The sequence below is a fragment of the Felis catus genome, chromosome A3 (genome assembly GCF_018350175.1).
Source record: "Felis catus isolate Fca126 chromosome A3, F.catus_Fca126_mat1.0, whole genome shotgun sequence".
In the NCBI taxonomy this organism is placed as follows: Eukaryota; Metazoa; Chordata; class Mammalia; order Carnivora; family Felidae; genus Felis; species Felis catus.
Genome location: NC_058370.1, coordinates 15,874,801 through 15,883,004, shown reverse-complemented (window position 1 = coordinate 15,883,004; position 8,204 = coordinate 15,874,801). Strand labels below are relative to the sequence as shown.

Sequence of the window (8,204 nt, the reverse complement as noted above, 5' to 3'; positions counted from 1 at the left end):
GGATCCTCTGCCTCCCTCTTTCTCTGCCCCTCCCCAACTTGCATGCACTCTCTCTCTCTCAAAAATAAACAAACATTAAAAAATTAAAAATTAAAATAAATTAAAATGTTTTAATCTTAATAAAATAAGATAAAATAAATTCAGTTTCACGAATATTACTTTGAAATTACTCTTCAGAGTGGCTACGCTAACTTACGAGGAATTAGGTTCTCCTTTCCCTATGTCCTAGCCAGCACTTGATTTTTTTTTTTTTTTTTGGCCAGTCTGATGAATCTAAAGCAGAATGCTGTTGTTTTGATTTTTCTTTCTCTGATTTCTAAGAAGTTGTTTCTCCTCATATGTTTATTCACTCCCTGAGTTCCTCAGAAAGTGAGTTTGCCTATTTTTCTATTGGATTGCCAGATTTTTTTTTCTTGCTGATTTACTACTAAGTTTCTTATATAATTTAGATTTTAATTTTTAACCGTCTGTTGTCGTAAATATGCTGCAAATACCTTTTCTTGGTCTATTAATCATTCATTAACTTTGTCTGCGATGTCATTTATTGAGCAGAAATCCATCACTTCTTTCCTTTATGGTTTGGACGTTTTGTATCTTATTTAAGAAATGCTTCCCTAACTCAACATCATAAAGATTTGCCTTTCGATTTTTTATAGCTTCTTAAACCATCTGAAGTTTGTCTTTACATGATATGAGATAGGATGCTATTTTATTTTTTCCATACAGCAGACTCACTTTCTCCAACACTGTTAGAATAATCTGTCCTTTCTGAATTCTTCTCTTCTGTTCCATTGGTCTACAGTGCTTGAATTAATAGTACACTTGGAAACATTAGACTTTATAATATGTCTTAATATCTGGTAGGGTGAGATCCCCACCTTTGCTTTTATTTTTGAGACTACTTACTTTAGCTATTCATAGAAAGCTTATCTGCCATGCAAATTTTAGAATTGGTTTATCCAATTTCTCTCCCCCAAATATCGACTAGAATTATATAAACTGACACCATTTCAATGTTGTGACTTACCTTTCACAAACATATCTCCATTTATCCAAGAAATAAACGCCTCCTTTAGTGAGCTTTCTCTGACATGCTTAGCTAAGTTAATGTCTAGATAATTCATTTTCTTTCTTTCTTTTTAAAATATTCTCCAACTTAATATGTGGGAATGGTATCTTCTTTCAGGACAGCCAGGGTTTGGGGTTTGTTTGTTTGTTTGTTTTTGAGGGAGAGAGAGAGTTTGTGCATGTAAAAGGGCAGAGGGAGAGGGAGAGAGAGAATCTTATGCAGGCTCCACGCTTAGTGAAGAGCCCAACACAGGGCTCGAACCCACGACTGTGAGATCATGACCTGAGCCGAAATCAAGAATCAGACTCTCAACCGACTGAGCCACCCAGGCACCCCCAGCCCGGTTTTTTATACTCTTCTCTTCGTGACCCTGTCTCCTGGATCACCCTCTTTGGCAAGAAATGACCCCGAAGATCTCAGAAACCCAGGGCCCTATAAGGACCAGGCAGAACCAGGAAAGCAATAATCAGATGGGTAGTTGCCAAGGGTTCCAATCTATTGAAGGTGCTGTGTATATCTGGGCTCTAAAACAACTTTACATGAAATGAGATGGAGAGAATAATACTGACCTGGGTTCCTTTCAAGGGTACCACCACCCCTGTTTGAAGGAGTTACCTAAACTGCTTGGGTGTTTTGCCCGTTAAACTGCCTTCTAAGGGAGATGAGTCTTCTTAACGGCAGGTGCTAGTCTCATTGAGCTGGTTATACAAGTTCAGGGCCAGAGCCGAATTACTTGTTGCCACGAGGATCCTTCCTTCCCGGCTCTTTTTCTGTGCATCACCCAGCCTCTCTTCTAAACAAATGCTGAGCAAACATGCATTTAAAGGGAAAAAGAGACACTGGATTATTAGCTGTTCTGGGCACCACGCGTCTCAGGCTGGCAAGGTATGGGATGGTGAGGGAGCAAGAGGTCCTGGCAAGGCCCTAGAGAAGCCCAAGCCTACAGGAGCCAGGAAATCAGGTAGACCGCCAAGGTAGGAACGTGGGAATGGGGACCAAGGCCAAAGCCCTATTACAGGAACTGTAGCCCAGGCCAGATGGAACAGGACTTCTTAAACCAGATAATAGTCCCATTATTGAAACACCAGCACATGTCCCAACAGAAAAAAAACCAGCAAAAGACCTGACCAGGCAAATCTCCAAATGAAGAAAAACAGGTGGCCAATACAAGGAAAGGAAACGATCAATCTCACTAGAAGCAAAACAATAAGAGATTTTCCCCCCTTATCTGATTGGCAAGGTTTCTTTTTTCTTTTTCCTTCTCTTTGTTCTTTCCTTCTTTCTCACTCTCTTTTTTATGGCGATACTCATTACTGAGAGAGAGGGTGGTGGAGGGGCAAATCTCACGCCCAGCTGGTAGGTCTGTGTGTTGGCACAGCTTATCTGGAGGGCAATTTGGCAGAGGCTGCCTTAAAAACCCCAAAGACAAGCACTCTTGGATCAGCAATTCTACTTCTAGGAAACTTTCCTAAGGAAATAATTAGAAGTGAACACAAAGATGAATAATAGCCGCTTAACATTTACTGGGTGTTCAGTCTGTGCCAGGCAATATGCTAAGCTCTTTACACTTAAACCTCAATCAGGCCTCACAGCCACATACGGTGAGATGGGGATCACCACGTCCATTTTCAGGCGGGGAAACTGAGGCTCAACAAAATTTGTCGAAAGTTGCACAAATTCAAGCCTATCGAGTGACAGGCGGGGGCTGAAACCCCCCCATCTCTCTGACTCCAAAACCCGTGCTCTGAACCAGCTCACTATCCTATAGTGAAAAGTAGAAGGCCATAAGAACTGGTGTTCCGGAAAAGTATGAAAGTGATGTTCTACATAGTACCGTTTGAAATAGCAAAAATTCAGAAGTAAACTTAATTGTGTAAGAAGTGAAGGATAATTAAATACATCCTGTAGAATAGTATGACAAAACACAGTCATTAAAAAGAAATCTGGAAAAAATTATGGCAGGGAAATATTCATGATATACTCACTGAAAAAAAAATGTAAAACAGCTATGTCCCGTTTTAATTTTAAAAATGCATCGATACCATTTTTATGAAGTTCAAAAGTAGGAGGGGCGCCTGGGTGGCGCAGTCGGTTAAGCGTCCGACTTCAGCCAGGTCACGATCTCGCGGTCCAGGAGTTCGAGCCCCGCGTCAGGCTCTGGGCTGATGGCTCGGAGCCTGGAGCCTGTTTCCGATTCTGTGTCTCCCTCTCTCTCTCTGCCCCTCCCCCGTTCATGCTCTGTCTCTCTCTGTCCCAAAAATAAAAAACGTTGAAAAAAAATTTAAAAAAAAAAGTAGGAAAGACCAGAGCGGTGATCAAGATCAAGGGAAGGGGTTGTCAATTGGGAAGCCTGCTAGGGTACAGGAAATGTGCTAGATCTTGATCTGGGTTGGCTGACGCTGGTGGATGCATACCTAAATATTAATCCAGCTGTATGATTAAAACGTTAATATAAGTGCTTTATATAAGTTAGGTTTCTCTAAAAAAGAAAAAAAAAATACATAAATGTATAGAAAAAGCCCTAAAGAAAAAGAACAGAAGAATGTTAGCAGTGATTGTGGCTAAGCATAATTTTCACTTTATTCTTTACAGTGTTCTGTACAGTTGACCGTGAACTGCACGGATGCACTTAGATGCAGACTTTTCCCCATATAGACAGTCTCATACTGTACATTTCCTCTTTTTTTATGATTTTCTTAATAACACTTTTTCTCCAGCTCACTTTATTGTAAGAATCCAGTATATAATACAGACGACATGCAAAATAACTGTTAATTAACCATTTATGTTATCAATAAGGCTTCCAGTCAACAGTAGGCTATTAGCAGTTAAGTTTTGGGGGAGTCAAAAGTTATATGTGATTTTCAACTGCGTGGGCATCAGCAACGTACAAGAGTCAACTGGTACTTTCTTTCCTTCCTTCCTTTTTTTTTTTTTTTTTTACAATGCCTGTATTACCTTTATAATTAGAAAAAAAAAATAGTGTCAAGTTCATCATCAGAGGGGAGGAGGGAAGGAGAGCATGCACTTGAGAGCCAGGTATGGTCCGGACCTGGCACTCGGGGGGTGGTTCCAGTGCTGGAACGGGAGTCTGGTCCTGCAGGCAGGACACCCCCGGTCCAAGGATGGAGAGAATGGAGGAGAGAAGCCCTGCTTGATAGGTAAGGCTGAGAGAGGGGCCCTGAAGAGCCTGGGATGGACCCAATTCCTGCAACTTTAAATGCCTGCTCGGTGGGTGCTGTGCAGAGCCCCCCCCCCCCCCCCCCCCCCCCCCCCCCCCCCCCCCCCGGCAGTCACAGCCAAGGCTCCTGGACTCCTCATTCTGCTGCCAGTCAGGTGCCTTGTTGCTCACTGGCGATGACATCAGGCCTCCCGGGAGCACACTGGCTGTCAGTCAGCCTCTTCTAGCAGCAGTAAGCCAACTCTGCCTCCTCTCTCTTTTAAAGGGACAGCTTCTGCCCGGATGAGGGAGCCAGGTTGGGGCCCTCTTGACTCCCTCTTTCCATTTAGAGTCCGATTCCAGCGCAGCGGAGAAATGAGAGGGGGTGCAAGGCAGGTTTTCGTGGCTGCTTCCTGAGCCTCAGCTCATCCCTGACAGTGAAGCCCTGCCAACCAAGAAGTGGATCAAAATAAAGAATTTAGGTACAAAGAAGCTTTGGTATATAAGATTACTTGTAAGTATTAAATATGCCTAAATATAGAATAAGAAAAAAATAACTGTGAGAATTAGCAGCTCTTCCTTCCTTACTAAGAAATACCAATTTAGATTGGGTCCATCACATGTACCTAGTAAAAAAAAAAAAAAAAAAAATCCCACATTTCCTAGCCTGTTACTGTGTTACTGCCAGGGGTGGCATATAACACAGTTACGGCCAATGAGATATAGACTAAGAATTTGTGGAAAGCTTTGTTGATAGAGTCATTTTCTCCTCCTTTTAGTGAAATAGAGACATGGTGGCTGGAGCTGCAGCAGCTGTTTTGTAATTATGAGGAAAACCCCAAGAGACTTGCAGAGACCCCAATCCTGACATTCTTGAGGCCCTGAACCTGAGGCAGTGACTGTCTAACTCTTCACTACTTGTTTATTTAAGCTACTGTTTTCTGTAACTCATGACTAAAAGCAACCTCTGTCTCACTCAACAATGTAAACATAATAACTTAACTAATGCAAAATGGGAAGTTTGGGGAGAAGGGATGGGGAAAAGCATAACAGTGCCAATGTTTCGGGGCGCCTGGGTGGCTCAGTTGGTTGGGCGTCCAGCTTCGGCTCAGGTCATGATCTCTTGATTTGTGAGTCCAAGCCCCGCATTGGGCTCTTTGATGACAGCTCAGAGCCTGGAGCCTGCTTCGGATTCTGTGTCTCCCTCTCTCTCTGCCCCTCCCCCACGCGCACTCTGTCTCTCTCTTTCTCTCAAAAATAAATAAACATTAAAAACTTTTTAAAAACTGCCAATGTTTCACTGCAGGTAGTTGCTATCTGAAATTGAAATATTTAGTTAAAAATGATGATGGCTGCAACCTCTTGATGTTTTCCGGAGGGATCTTTGATGAGCTAGTATTGTTTTTGGTGGAGAAAGAGCTATCTAAAGTTCAGATATTCTTTCATCTACAAAAATTCTATTAAATCCCAGTCAAATATATGAAAGATCTCTCAAAATTAAAGAAGAGTTTCATAATATGAAACAATTTTGATAAAACTATTTCTGATTATCTGTGTACACGCATTGAAAGATGTTGGGCATGACATTCATCTCATTTGAATTATGCAAATCTCAGGTGTTTTGGGTTTTGTTTTTCGACTTTTAAATTTGAAATAATTGTAGATTTACAGAAGAGTTGCAGAGATAGAGCAAAAAGTACCATCTCACTTATTCTTCACCTAACTTGCTCTAATGTTAACATCCTTACATAAGCACGGTACATTTATCAAAATGAAATTAACTGGGTAATATGCATAATATGATTAACTACACTACAGACTTCATTCGGATTGTCCAATTTTTCCACTGATGTCCTTTTTTCTGTCCCAGTTTCCAAACCAGGATACCATCTCGCATTCAGATGTCACGTCTCCTCTGGCCTATGACAGGTTCTCACTCTTTCCTTGTCTTTCATAGTCTTGACATTTTCAAAGAGTAGCGGTCACTTCATTTTGTAGAATGTCTTCCATTTTCGCTAGTCTCCCACTTCCTCATGATTAGACTGAGATTATAGGTTTGGGGGGAGTGATGTGCTCTTCCTATCACATCATAGCGGGGGCACATAATATCAACATGACTTACCCTTCGTGCTGTTGACCTTGATCACTTGACTTTCTCACTTCCTTCTTTGTACTTTTCCATATTGCTTTAACTCCTATAATAAGTATGTGAAGTCAGCGAATCTGGAAGTGCTTCATAAACCGAAGAATCCAAAAATGTGAGGGTTAAATTTTTTATTTGAAAGAGAGAATTGATGTCCAAGCCTTGATTGGGAGAGGGAGATGGAGATAAGTATAGCTACACCATCAATGTTTAATTGGTCTGGAGGCTAGCCAGGGCGGCGGGGAAAGATAGAGATGACTTTGGGATTTATGTAACTGCTGGCAGAGCAAAGAATGAGGGCCTTGCCCGGATAGTTTTCATAGAATACATTTCCCTTTCCCCTGTATCCCTGGGTAAGAGTAGAGGCCACCCCACCAGCCTAGTCAAAAACGACCTAACAAAGGAGGATTGGTTCTGTTGGGAAAGCGAGTGGATGTGGGAACGAACACTAACCAAGCACCGTCTCTGCTTACACCTCACTCGTGTAACATTCACAATGCTGCCAACTAAGCGTGATGATCATCTCCACATCCCACGTGGGCAAATTCAGACTCAGAGAAGTGAAGGGACTTGCCCGAAGCCACACTGCCGGTTAACCATCAGCTATCTCTCAGGCAAAGCACGGGGTGGCACGGGAAAGCCACCGTGTGAAATTAGATCTCTGTGACACCAAACCTACGCTCTCTCTCTTCCACTTCACGCTATCTGCTGCTTGGGAAGAACCGTGGTCAAGTATGGGAATTCTAATCACGGGGGAAGCTGTGGCGACTACCCACTCTCCATAAGGTTTTTCATCGTCATAAGCTCTGTGTCTCCTCACTGATCAGAGAGTCACCTGGCACGAATTCCGGGTTCAGGATCCCACCACCCTGTAGGTGCCTTGGACAACTACCCTCTGCAATTGAATAGTAACAAAGGCCCAGGGTAGCTGGGAAAGCCTTTCCCTAGGATGTGTCCAGCCAGGATGCAAAGAGAAACAAAGGGGGGAGGGGGGAAAGGGAAAGGAGAGAGAGAGAGAGAGAGAATTGCATGGTTTTGGATTCTAGACTCTTCTTCCAGTCAGCCCTAAGGCCAGCCTTAGTTTTGTTCCTCCTAAGGATAGATGTGACCCAGTGAAGAATCCTTTTTTCTTGAAGCTGATTCAAGTTTAGTTTTTTCAACTTGAAACCAAGATGTCCTGATGAGCACATTCACCTTAATCTAGTTTCTACTCATTCTTATCATCACTGTGCCTGTGGCTTTTGCCTATCTGGGCCCCCAGATCTGTTTCACGAGTGGCTATGAATACAGGCTCTGGAGTCAGAAAGACTGGGGGTCAAATCCCAATGCTTGCACCAATAAGCTATGTGGCCTTAGGCAAGGACTTTACCTCTAGAGCTTGTTCAATCTGATAAAATGGGGTGATGATATTCCTGCAAGGGGTATTATAAGACTTACACAAGAATAATTCATGCAAAGTGCTTAGCACAACACAAATTTAACTTAGTATTCAATAGACGACAGCTATGATTATTAGCATTATTCAATTCTCCTTGCCAACTGGTCACAACTTATTGATTACCCAATTCCACGAGACACCTGCTGACCTAAGCCATTTTTTTCTCACCACATAATTCATACACCACTGGTAGCCTATGGATAAGTCCCCCCAGGGGTAGGAATCTACCTCAGCCCCTCAAGTGACAACTTAGGGCTGGCATTCCAACAAACGTTTGGAATTGTATGGCCGACCTGTGCCTGGTGGTATGCAGTAAATATTTAACAACTAGCACTTCAAAATGAACAATAACAAAAGTGTTTTTGCCAGCTTCCATGGTGTAAGTACTCCCACC

At 42.5% G+C, this 8,204-nt stretch overlaps 1 long non-coding RNA gene across 5 annotated transcripts in view; it reads right to left on the bottom strand.

The window, feature by feature from the left end:
• Positions 1-4,353: 4,353 nt before the first annotated feature.
• The window catches only part of LOC102901810, a 34,967-nt gene continuing 31,116 nt past the window's right edge, over positions 4,354-8,204 (bottom strand). For 4 of the 5 annotated variants that reach the window (XR_439895.5, XR_006595141.1, XR_006595140.1 and 1 more), the window contains 2 exons: positions 6,352-6,424; positions 4,354-4,674 (listed from right to left, as the gene is read on the bottom strand). This is a non-coding gene — a long non-coding RNA (uncharacterized LOC102901810). The remainder of the gene's footprint in view (positions 4,675-6,351; positions 6,425-8,204) is intronic. The other variant, XR_006595139.1, reaches the window with a different exon arrangement.